The sequence below is a fragment of the Camelus bactrianus genome, chromosome 14 (assembly GCF_048773025.1).
Source record: "Camelus bactrianus isolate YW-2024 breed Bactrian camel chromosome 14, ASM4877302v1, whole genome shotgun sequence".
NCBI lineage: Eukaryota > Metazoa > Chordata > Mammalia > Artiodactyla > Camelidae > Camelus > Camelus bactrianus.
In genome coordinates this window covers 1,173,055-1,194,222 of record NC_133552.1, presented here as the reverse complement: position 1 = coordinate 1,194,222, position 21,168 = coordinate 1,173,055, and the positions used below count along the sequence as shown (strand labels likewise).

Here is a 21,168-nt window from a genome sequence, read left to right as displayed (position 1 = left end):
AGGCGCACTAGGCGGCACGGAGCCCGCGGGGCGCGCCTGCGCGCTGCGTGCGGAGAAAAAGGCGGGCGCCGGCAAGCGGGTCGCTGCGAGGCGGTGGCGTCGGTAGCCAGCCTGAGAGCTCGCGCGCTGAGGGAGGGAACCGAGGACCGCGGACGGCGGGGTGCGGAAGGTAAGCGAGCGCGCGAGCGTTCTGGAGTGGAGTGGGCTGCCTTCATGGCCGGTGGCCAGGGCTGCGTGACCCGACGGGCGCCAAGCAGAAAAGGCTGGAAAGTCTGACGAGATTAGAGTGGAACAGGCAGCGTCGCGGGGAGGGGAGAACGTCCGCCCCGGGTTGGGAGGGGCCTCGGCGAGGCGTACGGCGGGCACGGGGCCGGGGAGGGGGCGGGCAGGTGCGGGCGCGGGACGCTGGCGGCGGTCGTGCGGGCCGCCTTCGCGCTGCCAGTCCCCCTCCCCGGGGACGCACGCCCGACAGCCTGCGAGGATGTGCTCGGCCGCACGGCTCGTGGGGACGGAGAGCTGGAAGCTGCCCCGTGTCCAGGGGCCCGACCAGCGGGGTCCTGCCTCGCGGCAGCCGACACAAGCCGCCTTGGGTAGCTCGCGGCAGAGCGCGTGCTGAGCGCGCACGGGCACCTGGGTCCCCCACCCCCACCCCGTGCCTGCTCTAAGGTAAAGAAACCGAATTACCTCCCCCGCAAGGAAAACAGAAAGAACTAACTAAGGAGTGAGCAAACTACACTACGTGCAACAGCTTGAATTTCCCAGATTGGACATGTGTATTCCACTCCTGTTAGTATACCCTGTCCCTGTTAGTATACTGCTACGCCTGAGCACCAGGCAACACACTGAACACTGTTCTAACATCTTTATTCATAATAACTGGAAACAATCTGAATATCTACCGAAAGAATATTCATAAAGTAGGATACTAAAAAGACTTGAAAGTAAATGAATGAGTCAACATGCTTTTTTAAAGGTGGAATTTTTTTAAAAAACAAGTCACAGAACAATACATACAATAGGATTCAGTTTATGAAGAGCTCAAAAATAGAAACAACTTTCCCCTCCCCTTCCAAAAAAATGCTTTTTGGGGAAACAGACACAGATGTTCAAACTACAAAGAGAAGCAAGGAGATGAAACACTAAATTCAGGAGAGTGTCCCCTCTGAGAGTCAGGGGGTGATGCAGTGTGTGAAGGGCATCCAGGTTGCTTCTGAGGTGCTAGGAATGCACTCTTTCTCACTAAGAGGGGTGTGGTTTTTTATTCTTTACATTGTAGCTAAACATTTTAGATCCGCTTATGTGTATGTGATTTGTATCACGTGCTTACGGATGGTATTCAGTATTCAGTTTTTTTAAAGATATTTAAATTTCCTCCTCAATTCTGTGATTCCAACATTAAATATTTTTCAAAACCTCCGGAGTATAAAAATACAGACACATGAGGGCACTCTCGTCAATCAGTTAAAGGGAAAAGATAGAACCTGTGAAAATGAAGAACCTCACCACCTTTTTTTTATTGGTGGTATTGGGGCCTTTAGTTTCTTTCTCAGCTCTCATTTTGGACCTTTCCAAATAACAGTCTCACCAAAACAGAATTTCCCAATACCTTGAGGCCATGGAACTGAAGCTACATTTTAGAACAGTTAAGGTAGCTTTTCAGCATCCCTCAGTCCACCTAACTTGGCCTTCCAGGTCCAGCTCTGAGCACAGACTATACTATGTAAGTATAGGCATCATTTCTCTTTCTCTTTAGCATTTGCACAAATGAGTATTACACTTCTAGGTATATACCCAAGAGAACTGAAAGCAGGAATTGGAACAGGTAACACTAATGTTCATAGCAGCATTGTTCACAGTAGTCAAAAAGTGGAAACAACCAAGTGTCTGTCGACAGATGAATGGCTATAAATACCATGGAATATGATTTAGCCTTAAAAAGGAGTGAAGAACTGATACTTCCCACCACAAGGATGAGCCTTGAAAACATTGTGCCAAGTGACATTATCCAGACAGAAAAGAGCGAGTATTATATGGTTCCAGTTCTATGAGGCATGTCTAATACGTAACTTCCTAGGGACAAAACACAGAATAGAGGTTAGCTGGGCCTGGCAGGAGGTGGGAATGGGGAGCTATTATTTAATGAGTACAGAGTTTCTATTTGGGACAATGAATAGTTCTGGAAGTGGATAGTGATAATGGTTGCACAACAATGTGAATATACTTAATGTCACTGAATTATACACCTAAAAATAGTTAAAATCATAAATGTAATGTTATATATATTTTGCCACAGTAAGTTTTTTTAAGAGTGAACATTTGAGGTATGTGAAAAATAGGTCATCGAGTTTTCTTTACTTCACCTTTTCTTGCTCTCTCTCTTTTTTAAAACATGTTCTGGCATTTTGAATTGAGGGAAAGGTAAATTATCCTAATTAAAATCAGAAAAAAGTAATATGAAGTCTTACAGAATACTCCTTAGTGACTACAGCTCCATGGCTGCTTCTGCTGTTGAAATTAAGAAGGACAGCTTCTCATGGCAGGAAAACAGATATTCTTGAATATGTATGAAATGTGTTTCTGGAAAAGACTTAATGGAGTATGTTTGTTATAGAATTTTCTGACTCTTATAAAAGTTGTGGATTATAAATTTGAACCTCTCTAAGGAGTTATTAAAGCTTTTCAAATTACTTTTTCCTTCAGATGCATCTGTGGGAGACCAGGTGTATGGCATTAATAAGCCCCATATTGATTTATGGGGTTCTGTTTCACAAAGTGTTTGTAAGCACTCAGTAAAGCATCTGTTTGTTGCCAAGAGCGGGAAAAATATATGCATTTCCATAACCATTTCTAGAAGAATTAAACCTACAGGCAATATAATTATTACTTTATTACTTAAAAGACAGGTGGTTTTATATTACCCTGAAAACTGTGTTTTCACAAATGAGCATACATGCCTGCTTGGCATTAGCGCTACAAGCAGTGCTGCGCTGAACCAGTCCTGACACTCCTAACCGGTCTTGCAGTGTCACCTCCAGCCATTCTTCACGTTACAGCTGGGCATGGGGAGGTAGCGTGTTTAAAGGCTGCTCCCACTAAAACACACTCTGAGGTATGGGGTTTAGGAATCCACTTTTTGTCCCTTTCTCAGGTTGTTCTCAGAACCATCTCACTTGTAGATTTTAAGCCAGTGGAACAGAATGCCAGGTCACATTTGCTTTTCAAAGAGTGGAAATATCTCTGGCTTTTTAAAGTGACCCCTTATTTTAAGCATTTAAATGATTAGATTGTAGATAACTTTTAAACTGTATGCTTTAAACAGTTTAGTCAGTTTAGTAGCATTAAGTATATTAACATTGTTTCACAGCAGCTCTCCAGAGATTTTTCACCTTGCCAGGCAGAAACTTGATACTCATTTATCAAGGACTCCCCATCTCTCCTCCCTGACACCCAGCCCCTGGCAACCACCGTTCTACTTTCTGTCTAAAAAGTGAATTTAACTATGCTGGGTACCTCATATAAGGGAAGTCGCACTGTATTTGTCTGTTTGTGTCTGGCTTATTTCACTGAGCTTATTGTTCTCAGGATTCATCCATACTCTAGCATGTGACAGGATTTCCTTCCTTTATAAGGCTGATCAGTGTTTTCTTTCGGGGGGGGGTAGTTTATTTATTTATTTATTTAATGGAGGTACTGAGGATGGAACCCAGGACCTTGTACATGCTAACTCCTAAGCACGCACTCTACCAGTGAGCTATACCCTCCCCCTGATTAATGTTCTGTTGTGTGTATGTGTCACATTTTCTTTACCTATTCACCTCTCAGTGGACACTTGGGCTGCTTCCACCTCTTGCCTATTGTGAAACATGCTGCTCTGAACACGTGTGTTCAAAACCCTGCTTTCAGTTATTTTGGATGTATACCAGAAGTGGGATTGCTGGATCATATAGTAATACTATTTTTAATTTTTTGAGAGACCACAACACTTTTCCCTATTGCCTGCACCATTTTACATTTCCACCAATAAGGGTTTTGTGTCTGTGTGTCTGTGTATTTATATATGCCATATAAGAATATTGAACATTACTATTTTATCAAGTGATTTATGGGTATTATTTTTTGGTTTTTTTAAAATTTTTTTTAGCCTTTTGACCCTCTTCACCCATTTCTCCCACTCCTAACCCCTCCACCCTTGCCTCTGGTAACTATCAGTCTATTCTCTGTATCTATGAGCTTGGTTTTGTTTGTTTTACGATTCCACATATAACAGAGATCATATGGTACTTGTCTTTCTCTGTCTTATTTCACTTAACATAATGCCCCCGCGGTCCATCCATGTTGTCACAAATGGCAAGATTTCATTCTTTTTTATGGCTAAGTAGTAGTTTCTTATGTACAGTTGAGCTTTATACATTTGTCCAGTGGTGGACACTTAGGTTATTTCCATATTTTGTCTATTGTAAATAATGCTGCAGTGAACATGGGGTACCGATAGCTTTTTGAGTTAGTGTTTTCACTTTCTTTTGGGTAAATACTCAGAAATGGAATTGGTGGATCATATGGTAGCTCTGCTCTTAATTTTTTGAAGAACTTTCATGCTGTTTTCCATAGTGGCTGCACCAAGTTACATTCCCACCAAAAGTACACAAGGGTTCCATTTTCTCCATATCCTCACCAACACTTGTTATTTGTGGTCTTTTTGATAAAAGACATTCTAACAGGTGTGAGGTGATATGTCGTTGTGGTTTTCATTTGCATTTCCCTGATGATTAATGATGTTGAGCATCTTCTCATGCACCTATTAGTCTGTCTGTTTGTCTTCTTTAGAAAAACGTCCATTCAGGTCCTCTGTCCATTTTTTGATTGGACTGTTTTTGTTGTTACTGAGTTGTATGGGTTCTTTATATATTTTGGTTATTTACCCCTTCTCATATATACAATTTGCAAATATTTTCTCCCATTCAGTAGGCTGCCTTTTCATTTTATTGCTGATTTCATTTGCTGTACAGAAGCTTTTAAGTCTGATGTAGTCCCACTTGTTTATTTTTGGTTCTGTTTTGGTTTTTTTTTTTTGGTTTTGGTGTCAGATTAAAAAAAAAACATTGCTAAGAACATCAACAGATGATTGGATAAAGAAGATGTGATATATATAAACAATAGAATATTAGCCATGATAAAAGAATAAAATAATGCCATTTGCAGCAACATGGATGGACCTAGAGATTATATATTAAGTGAGGTAAGTCAGACAAAGATGAATGTCGTATAATACCATTTTTATGTGGAATCTTCAAAGAAATACAAATTTTATTTACAAACCAAAATTAGACTCATGGACATAGAAAACAAACTATGGTTACCAAAGGGGAAAGGGTAGGGGAGGGATAAATTAGGAGTTTAGTATTAACAGATACACACTACTACATATAAAATAAACAACAAGGTCCTACTGTATAGCACAGGGAACTATATTCAATTTCTTGTAACAACATATAATGGAAAAGAATCTGAAAATATATATGTGTGTATGTATATATATAACTGAATTGCTTTGCTGTACACCTAAAACTAACCTTGTAAATCAACCACACTTCAATAAAAAGTTAAAAAATACACAAGAGAGAGGATTTGAGTGTCAGTGGAGATGGGGGAGGGGGAGTTAACGCCTCCGTATTGAGTTTCTTTTTGCACTGAACATACAATACTTCTAGAATATTTTAATTAAGTTAAAATTGCCTTTATAAGCTGCTTTTATCATTTACAACATATAAACATCTCCATTAGTAATGGGAATACAGTATTCCATTCCAGGGATGTACCAAAAATATTAAATTACCTGCATTAGGTTGTTTTTAAGTTTTTTAACATTTTTAAAAAACTTGGACATGTATTCTTTTACATACTTGCATACTTAAATACTAATTTTTAAAAAGTTTTCAACATGGAGATTTTCAAATATATGCAGAAGTAGAGAGCGCTACTGTGACACTGCAGGTGTCTGTCTCACCCACCTTCCACAGTTATCAACGGGGAACATGCCTGGTTCCAGTGATACCTCACTCACTTTCCCCTTCCCAGATTATTTTGAAGCAAATCCCAGAAACAATATTATTTCATCTGTAAATATTTCAGTATATATCACTAAAAGATAAGATTCTTCTTTTAACACATAACCATGATACCATTATTACTCCTAAAATTTTTTAAACATCAATTACTTTGTATTATCAAACAGGCAGTCAGCATTCAAACTTCCAGTTGTCTTTTTGTGTGTGTGTGCAGTTTTTTTATCAGGATCCAAATAAGATCTATGTCTCCTGGTTGATACGCCTCTTAATTAGCTTTTTAAAGCAGCTTGGTTGAGGTATTATGTATGTAACATAAAATTCACAAACTTAATTCTCCTTTAAACCATAAGCTCACCTTCCATCTCTTTTTTCCTTGCAGTTTTTTTTATGAAGAAAGTGGGTTGTCTGTCCTGTAGTTTCCCCGCTTCTGGCCTTTACCAAGTGCAGCTCCGTTTGAGTGTCCTTTAGCTGGTGTCCTGTCCTCTGTGTTCCCGTAAATCAGGAGTTAGATTTAGATGCTAGATCAGGTTTAGATTGGAAGCTTTTGGCAAGAGTGCTTCACAAGTGGCAGTGGTGTGTGCTTTCACACTTGCTGTTGATACTTCTTGCCAAGAGCCCAGACGAGGGTGACACAATGGTAATGTTCTAATTCCATCTTTTTTTCCTCATTTATTAGCCGAACAACTTTGTAAACAGAAGCCTCCCCTCGTCTACTATCTGGTTACCCAGGACCACAGTTCATGTTGGAAAGGCAGAATATAAATACTTAATTCCTTACTTTTATTTACCAATTTTCAAAATAAAAAGTTGGTCCCTCACGTTCTCCCAAGGTGACCAAAGAGGGTGTTGCCGTCGGTTTTAGTGTCCTTGTGAATTCCTAGATTTTGACATTTTTAAAGTATTTCAATCCAGTGTAATCACTTTATTTTTGTTCAAATTGTCCTTTCTTTAGCCAGTGGAAGCTTCCAGCTCCATCCCAGGTCTTTTTGACTTGACCCTAGAACTCTCTGCTTCCCTGCTACTTGGCTCCAGAAGATACTCAGGCTCATTTCCACCCACTCACCCTAGACTCTAATATGTCATAGACAGAGGAAAGCCCAAGGAAACAGACAAATGAAAAACAAACCAAAAAAGCAGCACTCAGAACATCTAGGTTTTAACTCCTGACTCTAACCCGCTGAGATTTCATTTTATTTAGACAATTGTTAAACTCTGATTCTCTCTCTTTTTAATTGTTTCCCTTTGGTGCTGTGAAGATAATTAGAGCAGGAGCAACAGTGGTAGTAATGACAGTGATGCCAGAGTCTGGGTTTTTGAGAAAATAGGGAATCTGTAGAGGTACTTTGCAGTGGGCTAGGCCTCCTTCAGGCTCCTTGATGCTGTGCTGTGTCCTTTCTTTAAAGTTTCTTTTTGTGTCCTGTTAAATGAAATGCAGCTTCCTGCTGTGCAGAACAGAAGGAGTAGTTCCTCTGCTTTTTCATCAGAAAACTTAAAATTTTTCTGGCAATTTTGCAGTGATTGACATGGCCACTTTCCCACAGTTCTTCCTCATTATTTTTACGCTGGCTTTGTCCTGAGTACTGAGCTTTCTGTGGCCCCGTGAGCCGTGCCCTCGGCCTGTCCCCTGGCTAGGAGGACCGGGGGCCTCTGCTCTCCCCGACCCCACCTGCTGCGCTGCCTGGGACCATCGAAGCCCCTTCCCACCATCGTGGGAAGCCTGCCAAGGAGGGGAGGGTGACACCGAGAAGAGGGAGAAAAGCTGAACCCGGACTGGATGCTCGGACCTGCCAGTTAGCCTCAAGGATGAGCCTCGTGGTGGGAGTGGCCCGGGAGTATTCACTGCTCACGAGTGTCCATGTTTCTGCAGCAGCAACGTTAACACAACTGACCAGCGTCCCCGAGCCAGGTGCTACCTTCAGCACTTCACATCCACCCCTCCAGGGAGGGGCACAAAATCCTCGCAAGGTAAATGCTGCTCTCCTTCCCTTCTCTTTCAGGTGCGGAGACCCTGAGGTGCGGCCTCACCCTCGTGGGGCTGCAGGGATGCAGTGGGGTCCTGGCAGGGGGCAGCCCATAGCGGCTTCTCCTGGAGTCCTTGTCAGCACAGCTCAGGGACAGAGCTCACAAGCGGATCCAGACCTGGCCCCAGTGCAGGGCCTCACCCAGGAGAGTTTGCCGGCTCAAGGGTGCGCTGCCCCAACCAGAGAGGCTGCCTGGAAACACTTCATTGTTTTTGTTTGTTTGTTTGTTTTGACATTTAGAAAACACTTATTCTTTCTAGAATATATACTTTATATATACATATATATGTGTGTGTGTGTAAATATAAATACACACGCATATTCAGATGTCCCCCTTGAAACTGTGACCCACGCACATTAACATTATCCGCCTTAAACAGGTTGGGTGCAGAGCCACCTGTTTACTAAATCAGCAAGTGCAGTTTGTCTCACCCCTTAGGTTTCAGACCTGCTCGGCCCTGTGATGCCCTGGGCCCTCCAGGATTTCAGATCAGCTCGGGGTGCCCTCCCTCCGGGCCCACAGCCTGGCACACACTGCTGGACCTGCAGCCTCAGCGCCGACCTCGCTAGTTCCCCAGCACAAGATGCGAAACGCCGGGTGTCGGGTCAGCGCCCACAGGCAGAAATGCCTTTAAGGAGCTCCCAGCCTAGAAGAGGACCTGACAGCCAGCTTTCCCATTGTCCACTGAGTATGAATGCTGTTTATTTATAACCCAACTGAGAAAACATGGATTTAAAAAAAAAACAGAACTACCAAATGTAATGTTTTCCTAAGACTTCATCTATCGAATGAAGTGATTCTGGTTGGATTGATCTTTCAAGACCTTCCTTTGTGATTAGTTATTTCCTTAAATTTTTTTATTTTTTATTAAAATAATGTGTTAACTGCATAAAATTCAGAAGAAAATATCAAGGTGAAAGAAGAAAAGTTTGTAGTTATCCATAAACCTGTCAGGTAGTGATAATCACTGAATATTTTGGTATTTTTCATTCATTTTGTCTGGATACATATATAAATGTGTATAAATAAATATGTGCAGATATGGAATGACAGGAATATTTATTTGATAATCTTTTTTTAAACATTCCATCAGTAATTTCCATTACTATAGAAAAATGCAGAACCCCCTTTTTTACATGATACATGACAAACGTCAGATCACTAAATCTTCTATAGCAGAATGTTTCCTAAGTGCAGTATTCCTCTCTATGAACATGCCGCCTCTCTAGGATTCTGGAATTGCCTGAGGTTGAAACCTTTCTGATACGGATTTCAGATCTTAAGTGGGACTGTTATTTCAAGGTCCTACACTGTCTTCCAGATCATCTATGGAAGCTCGTGGGCCATTGAACTACCTGTGTCAGGACCCTCGGGCGCTTGGTGAAATGGCAGATTCTCGAGTTCCCACCTCAGCCTTGCCAAAGATCCTAACGGACATCTCATCAAAGAAGACATGCAGATGGCAAATACGCACGTGAAGACATGCTCACGTCATCTGTCCTCAGGGAGATGCAGATTAAATCAGCAATGAGGTACAACTACACTCCTAGAATCACCAAAATCTAGAACACTGACATCTCCAAGTGCTGGGGAGGATGTGCAGCAACAGGGACCCTCACTCTGCTGGTGGGAATGCAAAATGGTGCAGCCACTTGGGAAGACAGTTCGGCAGTTTCTTACCAAATCTAACCCACTCTTACCATACAACCCAGCAGTCAAACTCCTTGGTATTTACCCAAAGGAGCTGAAAACATGTCCACACAAAAACCTGCATACAGAAGATGACAGCAGTTTTACTCATAAAGTCTCCAAAAATTGGAAGCAACCAAGACGTCCTTCAGTAAGAAACTATGCTACATCCAGAGAATGGAATATAATTCAGTGCTCAAAAGGAAAGGGCTGTCAAGCCATGAAAAAACATGGAGGAAACTTAAATGTAATTATGAAGTGAAGGAAGCCAGTCTGAGAATCATAGTGTATGATGCCAACTATATTACATTCTGGAAAAGACAAAGCTATGAAGACAATAAAAAGATCCAGGTGGTGGGGAGGGGGTGGTGAACAGGAAGAGCACAGGATTTTAGGGCAGTGAAAATACCCTGTGTGAGACTGTAAGTATGGATACGTGTCCTTACACATTTGCCCAAACCCACAGAATGTGCAGCCCCGGGAGTGAACCCCAATACAGACCACAGGTTGGGTGATGATCACGTGTCCGTGTGGGTCCGTCAGCTGTGACAGGGGTACCTCTGGTGACGGTGGGCAAGGCTGTGCCTCTGCAGGGAAGGGTAGGAGGCACATGAGGAATCTCTGTACCTTTCAGTTTCCCTGTGAACCCCAGCCTGGTAAGATAGCACCATGTTTGGGGGCCCCTTCTCAGAGGGCCAGGCCCCCAAGTGGTGGTCAGAGCACTGCATTTGGAAACCACCAAGCGGCAGACCTGACTGGCTGACAGTTGGACTGACATTGGGCACCTTCGTTTTCTTGTGGCTCGATCTCCTCAAACAACATAATGAAGAGGTTTTAGAGTAAAAAAGAAGAAATGTGTTGGAATAACATTTCAAATACTAATACAGCATGTTCCATATAACGATTAAAACAGCCCCTCTGGGTTCACCCATCTGTTGAGTTGTAAACGTGAGAGGAAGATTATAGGTGAGTATATACCAAGTCAGACTGTGTTCTACATAATTAAATGGGAAAAAAATAATAAAAAAAAATCTTCGGAGAGGAAGAAGAATGTATTGCCTGAAGGAGGAATTAGCCTAAGCGTGGGGTAACAGTGTAATTATGGAGGGAGTTTATCCAATTTCTCACACCCAGCCCTGCCGGCCACCCCTAGAACGGGGGAAGATGCTAAGAGTTCCTGGGAGGCGGCCTGGGGAGGGGACAGGGCACCAGAGTTTAAATACTTCAGTGCAGCCTGTGTGACATGGCCTGTGTGCCCATCAGCAAAAATTTAATTCTGAGAATGTCCAGCCAACAGCCTGCTCCCAGCACTGACATACAGCTCAGTGACCAAAGGAACAAAAGAGCACCCAGGTCAGGTCAGCCACGTGTGCTGGGGGAGCTGCGCTGCACCGTGTGGTCCATTTCTATGATGTTCCGGGAGCAGTGAGCTGGCAGGGTAGGAAACAGATCAGTGGTTGCCCAGGGCTGGAAGTGACTGCGAAGGGCCTTGGTGGACGTTTTGTATTGAGGGACAGTTCTATATCTTGATTGTGGCGCCCAGCTGCAGATGTTTTTCTAAACTAGAACTACATGCCAGAAGGAGGAGATTTCACCATAGATAAAGTGCTCTTCAGTAAACTTCAAAAGATGGCCCTGTCCACAATGTGCTGTGACTTTCACTTCAGTAAATCCACGTTGGAATATCAGTCTAGTTGACAGTGTGCCTTTGGGAGGGTTTAGGGGTGACTGGGCTGAGGCCTCTGAAATGCATCCAGGAGGAGCTGGGACTAAGTACATGCGGAGCGTTTAGCAGTGGAGCCAGGGTCTGTGGTTCTCAAAGTGATGCCCCGGAAACACGGTGGAAATGCACATTTTCAGGCCGGAAGCGTGTGTTTTAGTAAGCCTTAGAGGTGTTCTACTGCAGGCAAGAACCTGAGAATGGCTGATAAGATGCTGGGTTTTGGTGTTGGTTTTATGGTTCTTTCAAGTTCTCTGTGTGCTTGAGAATCTTCGTGATAAAATGTGGGGGCAGAGAATGTGGAAGTCTGGGAGGGGGTGCCCAGTGCTGCCTCGAGGGAACCCCCCTTCTCTCGTAAGCATACTGGCTGTCAAAAGTGGGGTCTTATGGGTGAGAGTAGTGTCCTGTTATTTAGCGTGCTGACTAACAATAAAGGCCATAACCAGGCTCCTGCTGGGGAGGTGAAGGGTATTTAAGTGGGGACAGGTCAAATTGCAAGAGCAGGTGTTGGATCTGGAGGCCTGTGGCCTGTGGCCTGTGTCCACAGGTTGGGCCTGGGTGTGCAGGCCTCTGGGGGCTCAGCCTTCAAGTGTCAGGAATGTTGCATCTGCCTGGCAGACGGGTGGACTTAGGCGCAGAGCAGCTGAAGGGCCGAGGTCTGGAACTTCCTTGAGCTTCCAGAACAGGTTGTATGAGCTGTTCTGTGCTCGCCTTGCCAGTAGATGTCTGATAGTCACCTGTTTGTACCTGCATCCAGCCTGAGACTGGCTCTCACCTTAACCCCGCAGTGAGGTTGTTAACTCAGACCCCTTCAGAGTCTGCAACAGCTTCCGTCACCTCCCAAAAGGAACAGAGGAGCTGTGCATGATCAGATTAACTCCAGGCAGTTATAACAGCGGGGACAGAGAATTTGATATCCAGATGGCCTAGGAAAATTCATGTGGTTGCCTTCCTGTCTGCCGTCAAGTACTTGAAAAATCCCTCCTTAAGTGTTCTTTGCAGAAGTACCTGGCTTCTAGACTTTCTTCGATTCCTGGTTGGGCTTCGTTACAGCCCTCTTTTGTTAGCTGGCCTTCTCCTTTGTCCCAAAATTTTGAAAAATACTTACTAATTACCCCAGAAAATTCATTCCACGTGGAAGGAACTCTAATGACGTGATGTGTGTTGCGATCACCCCTAACGTTTAATGCACATTAAGCCTTTGACTAGGCTGGCCCTTCAGGTAGGGGATACTAGTCCAGGGCTCTTAGTCGAGGGTCACAGATCCCAAATGTCTGTGGCTAGAACGCGAGAGACTTGTGAACTTGGATGGGGAGAAGTTGCATCTGTATTTTCTCCAACTTCAAACTGAAACTTCGCATATCCTTCCGTTATGAATACAGGAGCAGAGTACAGGCAGGTGAGCAGTTTTACATGACGGTTGTAGATGTCCTTGAAAGATCATTGTGGTCATCACCGCCTCAGATCTATGGAAGCTGTTAGATCTGCCAACAGATCTTAATGCATGAATAAAACATCGCTGTATCACCAGATTTTTTAAATATTGGATCACTGTATTTCAGTAAAACTGGTTTCCTTTGGAATCGTGTGTAATTTTATGCATTAGAAAATATTCTGAGAAGGTGTCCACTGGCTCCCCCAGACTGTTAAAGAGGGTCCTGGCTCAAAAAAGATGGAAAAGGCCCTGCTTAGCCAGATTGAGATATTCCACTGAAATTTATTTCTGAAACATGTAAGGGTTGGAACCCCCCATCATCCCCACCCTTGGGGCTCTGCTAACTGGACTTCAACAATTATTCTGGACTCAGAGGAGCTGGACGGATGGGGGTGCTAAAGTTGAGGGCGGTGGAAGCAATATCCACATAAGAACCAGCCCTGGAGGAAGAGGAGGCACCTGCCTACAATGTTCTCCATCCTCCCATCCGGGCCTGCAGAGTGGCTGGTGTATCATCATTATGTTGACAGTTTTGCTATTAAAAATAATCTTCAAATTCCTCACTGTTGGTGTGAGCCTCAGTGTTGTCAGTGACAATGAAACAAAAGGAGATTTAATGCAAATGTACTGCATAGTTTTCAGTGGAGCTCAACCTTGGCCCATTGTACAGAAATGCATGAAATGGCTCCCACTTCGCCCGCGGTGAAACCCAGCGAGAAGCTGTTCCAAGCTCAGGATGGTATGGTTGTTCCAGGAGGAGGAGGAGGAGTCCCTGTTAACTCCCCGGAGACGTGGGGATGGGCGGCGCTCGCTGGCAGACACGCTCGGCCTCGTGTTGCTGGATCCCAGTCCACGTGGTGACTTGTACCCGGGGTGCTAGGTCTGGATTGGGAACCAGCTTTAGCCACTTCCTAACCGTGAGACGAGACTTTGGGCAAATAGGTCTCAGTCTCATTTTCCTCTCTGTGAAATGATCAGTGTCCATTTTGGTCACTTGAGAATGTTAATTTCACTAATTTACCGCTCAGCTCGACCACTGCCACCAAAAAAAGGCTGTGAAGCCAGGCAGCAACGGCTGAGCCTGTTTTTAAACCAGCTTTCCCCCTGTTAACGCCTTTCCTGTCCAGTGCCACGTGGACTAAACTCATTAAACCAAATGTCAGTTAACTGCAGAGTCACACGAACCCATTTTTTGTTTTTTTACATAAAAGTAACTTCGGTAGAAACAGTGTTTTTTAGAATAAAATAAGAACAGATGTTTCATTCTGCCTTCTAGATTTGACAGGTGAAATCAGCTCTCTGAGCCTAATTTTGGGGTACTACCTTAAAATCACAGCCCCGGGCCTGTGTTCCCACCAGAGCGGCCCCCTCGGCCCCTCACTGTGTTTCCTGAAGCTGCCCTAGGTTGAACCTCAGATTCCAGCTGAGCCCTGAGCTGCTGTCTGATACCCTCTGACCACTGATGCCCCCCCACCCCGTCTGTAGTGTGTTACTTTGAGCTCCTGCTATTACGCTGCTCTGCAGAAAGCACCTGTCGTGGTTCCTACGTGCGGACCTCCCCATCAGTCTCCTCCCTTCACTCTCTCGGCCGCTGGCACTGAGTGCACGGTGGATGCTACTGGCCGACATCCAGTCCTGTCCAACCTGAGCCAGTCACAAACCTACAGAAACTGAGTGTCACACTCTTGTGGGATCCTGAGCATTTTAAACATTATGGTTACAGGCATCTAATGGTGGAATGATGAGCACAACCTCAAACATGAAATCTGTTTTCGGCTGAGCAGACAAGGACTTGTTTTTCACGCAAATGAAACACATCTGTCGGTGTCTTGCCAGTCGTGCTGTTTTGCAGAGCTCGCGTGTGATGACCTCACGGCCCAGGCCTGTCCAGCGCTGCCAGGGAGTTTTCAGGGCTGAGCCGCTGTCCTGTCCTGGTGTCTGTCCTCCGTCGGCCCATTTGGCATTTGAGATGATGCCCGTCAGACAGGAGAAGTGCTTCCTGGAAGTGACAGAGCAGCTTCCTCCAAGCTTCCCTTGTCGGGGGGCGGGAATCGCTTCACCCACGGAAGGAGCTGAAATCACTTGACCATCTCTTCACCCAGAGCCTCAGGTTCCTGATGTTCTGAGAGTTCTTCAGTGACACATTCTGATGGGCATGTGAACAGACCAAACAGGACGCTGCCTCACAGACCAGGTCTGGGAGCTGCCGTCTGAGCGACTCTCACCTCCCTCTCCAGCTGAGAGCGAGGCCATCTTGTGTCTATGTCTGTGTCTGTTTGTGTGTCTGTGTATGTGTGTGTGTATGTGTCTGTGTGTGTTTGACAAACAACAGGGCTCAACTTTGATCAATTCAGCTAACTATGCAGTGAGTGTGAAAACAAACTCAAAAAAAGGTGAAGTGGTGACACAGTGCTCTCCGATGCCAGCAAGTTCAAAGTCACCTTCTGTGTATTTCCAGTCTAACCTGTAAGTCTTACATCTCTTCTCTCTGTGTAATAGCGTTCAAGGGAAGCTAGGATTATCCCTGAACCGGAACCCCGGATTTCACAGGTCTTCTGGAACACACACTGGCTCTTCTCTCACCAAACAACAAACTCGTCAGGACTTAAAATGGCTTGGAATTAATTCCACAGCTGGCAGTTATGACGTCCAACTGGTGCTGCTCCTTCCTAATGTTAGGGAAATTCCATTCAAAGTCCCCAGATTCTTTTAGTTTTTTCAGTATGTACAGCATGTAGAACCTAATACAGCTAAATAGTTCTTCCAAAAAAAAGAACCCACCATCTACAGGATGTTGGTCACAACACTGCTTTCCTTAAAAATCACCATAAATGCCTTTTTTAGATGTTTTGTTCATGATTCCTAAGAATGCACAGCTCTGTGCTGTAATCGGTAGCAGATGGTGCTACTACCTTCCGTAGAAATGCACGTTCCTCCCCAAGTGTGACGTTAATAATCTGATTCACTAGACAGAAAACAGACTGACTGAACCGTCCCTTCAAGGACGTTCTTTTCACTCTTGATATTTGGGGATCTCCAGCTCTTCAAAATTTTCCTTGGACGAAAGTTTCAACAAACACCTACCGCATGCCAGGAACTTCACACACATGGTCTCATTTGCTCCTCGTGATGCTGGGACGAGTATGAATCCCTGCTCTGTGAACAAGGAAACCAGAGCTCTAAAAAGTTGGAAGACCCTTGGTCGAGATCTCGCAACTAACCAGCTACACTGGCTCCAAAGGCTGCCTAGTGGACCAGAGGTCATGTGCTTACAATCCTGGATCGGGGAGGCTTCCTGGAGGGGGTGGCAGGATGTGCTGTTTTAAGATCAGAGTGATGGACCCTTCAGAGCAGCGAGTGGGAAAAGGAATTAAGGATCAAAACCATATGGAAAATAAATAGAAATAACACAGCATTCCTGGGCACCTGAAGTCACAGCATTGGAAAGCAATTCATTTCAAACACTCTCACGTTTATTGATCACTTTCCATGTGCCAGTCCCAGCTCTAGGTGCTGAGGATGGAACTGAGGCTAAATGGTCCTGTCCCGGCGCATTGGCAGCAGAGGGGTACGGCCTCTCCTCCTTCACCTTCACTTACTGTCCACCCGCCCCTGCCTCTTCCAGGGGCCTCAGGAGCATCCAGAAGCCAGGCCTGGAGAGAAGCCTGTCAGCGGGCAGAGTGAGGAGGGTCTGTCTGTCCTGAGTGGGTCACCTCAGAGGGAGGGAGGCGCTGGCCACAGGCAGAGGTCGAGGGAGGTCCCTGCTCACTCCTGCCCCGCCTGTCCTCCCTGCACACCTGCCCCCGCACCTGCCCCAGCCCATCCTCCCCGCACCCCTGCCCCCGCACCTGCCCCAGCCCATCCTCCCCGCACACCTGCCCCGGCCCATCCTCCCCGCACACCTGCCCCCGCACCTGCCCCGGCCCATCCTCCCCGCACACCTGTCACCCAAACGTGCCCCGGCCCATCCTCCCCACACCCCTGCACCTGCCCCTTCCCCAGCCCGTCCTCCCTGCACACCTGCCCCTGCCCCAGCCCGTCCTCCCTGCACACCTGCCCCTGCCCCTGCCCCGGCCTTTCCCTATACCTGCATCTGCCCTGCCTGCGTCCCAGCAGACAAGGCAACCCCATCCCACCCCTGGTGCTGGGGGAGAGCTCTTCCCACCTCCCCTTGCTCCACACGGGCCTGGGAACCAGGCGCCTCAGGGATGGAGACAGAGCCCAAGGGACTGCTGGCGGCAGGAGTGGGAAGGGTCGGGGTCAGCAGCCTAGGCAGTCTTTCTCCCTCTCAGCGTGACTGGTCTCCGCGCATCAGCCCTGTCAGTCTAGTGGGTGTGGGGACCCAGCAGGTCCACCTGAGTTTGGTTTCCAGGTGTGCTGTATTTCACCAACAAACTGTTCCCAAAAACAGACTTTGCAAACTTTCAGGAGAGGCGCGCCTCCCTCCACAGGCCGGGCTGTCCTTCCTTCTCCTGTGGTCTTACCTGGTGGTCCTCGCAGGTGAGCGCCTCCCCTGAGCTACCTGGTCCTACGGGGAGGTGGTTGTCCACATCTCCGTGTCCCCCCGCCTAGCTTATGGCCACGTGAGGTCCGTCCTGCCTCCCCGACAGCTCCTTTATGGGTCCCGTGGTCCCAAGCACCCTCTGTGGCTCTAGAGCACGGTTGGCAGCGCCCCCCATAAAGGGCCAGACAGTGAGGCCTGAGGCTCGCAGGCCCCACGCAGGGCAAAAGCAGCCACGGATGGCGCGTGCAAGAACGTCACCGTGTCCCCAGAGCTTCACTTGCAGACACTGAGATATGGACTGCACATAATGCTTGTGAGTCATGAAATATTCTTTTTCTGATTTTTCCTCAATCATTAAAAATGTAAACATCATTCTTAGCTCATGGACCGTTTAAGAATAGGTGGGGGCTGACCTGGCCCGTGGGCTGTGGTTTGCGGACCCCTTATTGCAGGTTGAGTTGTGTCCCTGCAAAATGCACGTTGCAGTCCTAAGACCCAGGACCGCAGAGTGTGACCTCACTTGGAGAGAAGGTCTTTGTGGAGGTATTCAAGTTGAAATGAGATCTTAGAGGGGCCCTGACTCACGTGATTGTGCGTCCTCATAAAGGGAGTGGTTGGGATACCGACACATACAGAGGAAGATGGCACGAGGACATGGGGTCAGCGACCGACAGGCCAAGGGACAGCTGAAGCCACCACAGCTGGGAGGGAGGCCTCGAACGGACGCTCCCGCACAGCCGTTTGGGGGACCAACCCTGCCGACCCTTTGATCTCAGGCTCCCAGCCCCCAGAATTTCTGTTGTTTAAGGCCCAGCAAACTGCTGCAGGCCTCGCCAGCACCCCCACCCGCTCCCCACACAGCCGCCACGGTGGCTTAGAAACCAGGTCCCTTGTCAGCGTGGACTTTCTCAGCAACTCCCACGGCTTTCGGGTCCATCAGGTCCCACAGACTTACCCTCCTCCCTGGCACCTCCCAGGGCCAAGTTGTGACCTGACAGCCGCAGTCCTCGTGGGCCCCTCCTCCGCAGAAAGTTAGTGGTATTTGTGACTGTGTATCATCCAGGCCAGATTTACAGTTACACATTCACTGGTATTGCATTCACCCTTTTTCTTCTGATGTAAAAAAAGTTCAAAGGAAAAGCTTCCTGTGAGCCTGAGGGGGAGGTTGGCCCCGCGGGTGCCCCCCCACCAGTGGAGAGGCTCTCGGGACGCGAGGGCGATCTAGGTCACCAACACCTCCTACGGCGCCTCCAACTAGACACACACCCCAGTTGAAACAGTGCCACTGGCTCTGCAAGAGCCCTTTGGGAACAAGTCCTCACCCTTACCCCGCCTGATGGTGGGCCCTAGGTCACTCCTGTCAGCGCTGAGATCGTCCTCCATGCTTGCGAGCCAGCGCTGCGCCCTGTGCCTGCGATGCAGTGCCTGCCCTCCCCACTTCTGCCCGGCCCGACTCCACGGGTCCCTCGGCCTCAGCGGTCACTCCCTCGGACCGCACTGCAGGGGAGAGGCGTTCGGTTTGCTGCACCTGATGCTGCTTCCAGCTGCACCTTTGTTTGCTGTGATGATGGTTTGACTGAGGTCCACCCGCCGCCTTAAGGCTGAGTGTTCTGTGACCACAGGGTCCTGTCCTTCTGCTCCCTGCTGTGACCTCAGTGCCTCCCCCGCGCCTGGAATCCAGCACGCACATGGTGAGTGAATGAATGAAAATTCCACCTAGAGAGATTCAGCCGTGTGAATCTTCTCCACGGCGCCCTGCCCGCCATCACCTGGGGCCCTCACTGGCCCTGTGAATCATAAAGTCTGTCTGTCTTCTGGGTGACACACACACCCCGCGGTCGTCAGTTACGAGGAAACCTGGTCCAGGACGGGCTCACGTGTGGGGCGTGGGAACATGGCGTCACCCTCCTAAGAATCAGGCCAGGACTTCAAAGAGTATTTACAAGACCCTCCTCTCCTACTTTGACCCCCCTCAGGGCCGGCTAACAGAAAGGACCTGGGCTGGGAGGCCTATGTGAGCCTACACTATTTTCATTGTCCTTAGCAATTAAAACTTAATCTGGAGAAGATGTTGAGAAAGGCGCCCAGAGCACTTCCGCAGTGGCAAGGCAGGCAGCCCGCTTTCTGAGGGGCGGGAGGGACCGCAGGCCCCCACGCTGCCCCCTCCCAGCCAGTTCTCTCTCAGCCTCCGCCTCTTCGGCTGCACTTCTTGGCTTCCCTCCCTGTGTTCGGCCACTTCTCTGCCCAGCCAGATTTTATCTAAAAGTTCTCCAGCTTTCCGCAGCTATGTTCAGTGTTTGAGGAGTTACACGCTCGTTAGAGGGACCTCCAAGTCGTTACGTTTACAAAAATCAATACAGTCGTTCCTCAGTATCCTTGGGGGACCGGTTCCAGGACCCCACAGACCCCGAGTCCCCTGCACACAGTGGTGTAGTATTTGCACCCGAGCTAAGCACACCCTCCCGTGTACTGGAAATCACCTCTCGATGACTGATAATACCTCGCACAACGTCACTGCTATGTGAGTAGTTGCTGGCGTATGGCAAATTCAAGTTGTTCTTTTTGGAACCTTCTAGAATTTTTTTCCAAATGTTTTTGACCCACAGATGCAGAGGGCTGAAGGTAGTGTGCTGTTTGGTAGACGAAGGGCACACGGACAGGGTGTCACTGAAGCTCAGAAACCAGCAAGAGCCTGGTAAAGACGCAGTCTATCCTGCTCTCTCGATACAAAACTAATCTGTTAGTTCAACTGTGAGTTGTGATTTTTAGTGTAGTTTCAACTGTTTAAAAAATATCTTCTTCTTGTCTTCTTAAATCTGTAGTTCTGGGGTCTGTGAAATCCGTGCACCCATCCTCAACGGAGCAGCTGCGCCTGGTATCTGAGTCTCGCCTGACGCCGTCACAGGGAGTCCTTGAACGCGTCTGCTTCCCGCCTCTGGGTGTTGAGCTGTGCATGGTTGTACCGCTCGTCTTGCTGTCTTCATCCTCATGGTTATTTAGAAGAGATGGACATGAATGTGTGTCCCTTGATCGGGAGGAAATATTTTCTTTTTTAACCAATTTTTCTCTTTCTAGGTCTAAGCACAACTTACATTCACCATCGGATTTTTCCCTCCATCAGAATTTCACCCTGGAAAGGAAACATTAAAATGCAGACCTAGTTCTTCATAGTGAGCAGTCCTGTTTGAGGTGAATGTAGCTTATTCTTGTCAGCAGTGTTGAGAAAAATAATTCCTTGGTTGTCAGTAGTCACTTCCAAGCGAAAGTGTCTCTTTGTCCATTCTTACTTATTATTAATTCCCTAAAGTTCCAAAGTCCTCTTCTGAGGAAAGGTGTGAAACAGAACTAAATAAAACTATTTACATGACAAGAATAATGTTTCCTATGTTAACTGAGAAAAAATGCACAACCTAAACGTTGAGAGTTATGTTTTTATTCTGCCGCGTCCTGAGGACTTGAGCCCGGTGGCAGCCTCACCGATCGCTCCGAGAGAGGCAGGGAGGAGTCAGGAGACACAGGAGTTTTGCCGCAGAGAGCAGGTAGTCAGAACATCAGAAGAGCACCGTTAGTTAAAGAACACAGACACCTCACGTCAAGGAATTCCGGGCTTTTCTGCGTGTGGGAAGGTGCAAAGGTCTGGGCTCCCTGAAGTCGCTCCTCTGATCTGCACCCAGCCGTCCAGGGCCGGCGTCCTGTGCCTTCCCACCCCGCGTCCCCCCGGGGCGCCCGTGGG

At 47.2% G+C, this 21,168-nt stretch overlaps 1 long non-coding RNA gene across 4 annotated transcripts; it reads left to right on the top strand.

Annotated features, from left to right (window-relative positions):
• Positions 1-30: 30 nt before the first annotated feature.
• Positions 31-20,811, top strand: LOC141579732 (uncharacterized). 4 transcript variants are annotated; one of them, XR_012511596.1, is made up of 4 exons: positions 31-169; positions 8,063-19,126; positions 20,258-20,391; positions 20,511-20,811. It is a non-coding gene; the product is annotated as an uncharacterized LOC141579732 (long non-coding RNA). The 4 variants fall into 4 exon arrangements; XR_012511595.1 differs by adding an exon at positions 20,042-20,130 and having other exon boundaries at positions 20,258-20,811; XR_012511594.1 differs by having other exon boundaries at positions 20,258-20,811.
• Positions 20,812-21,168: the final 357 nt, after the last annotated feature.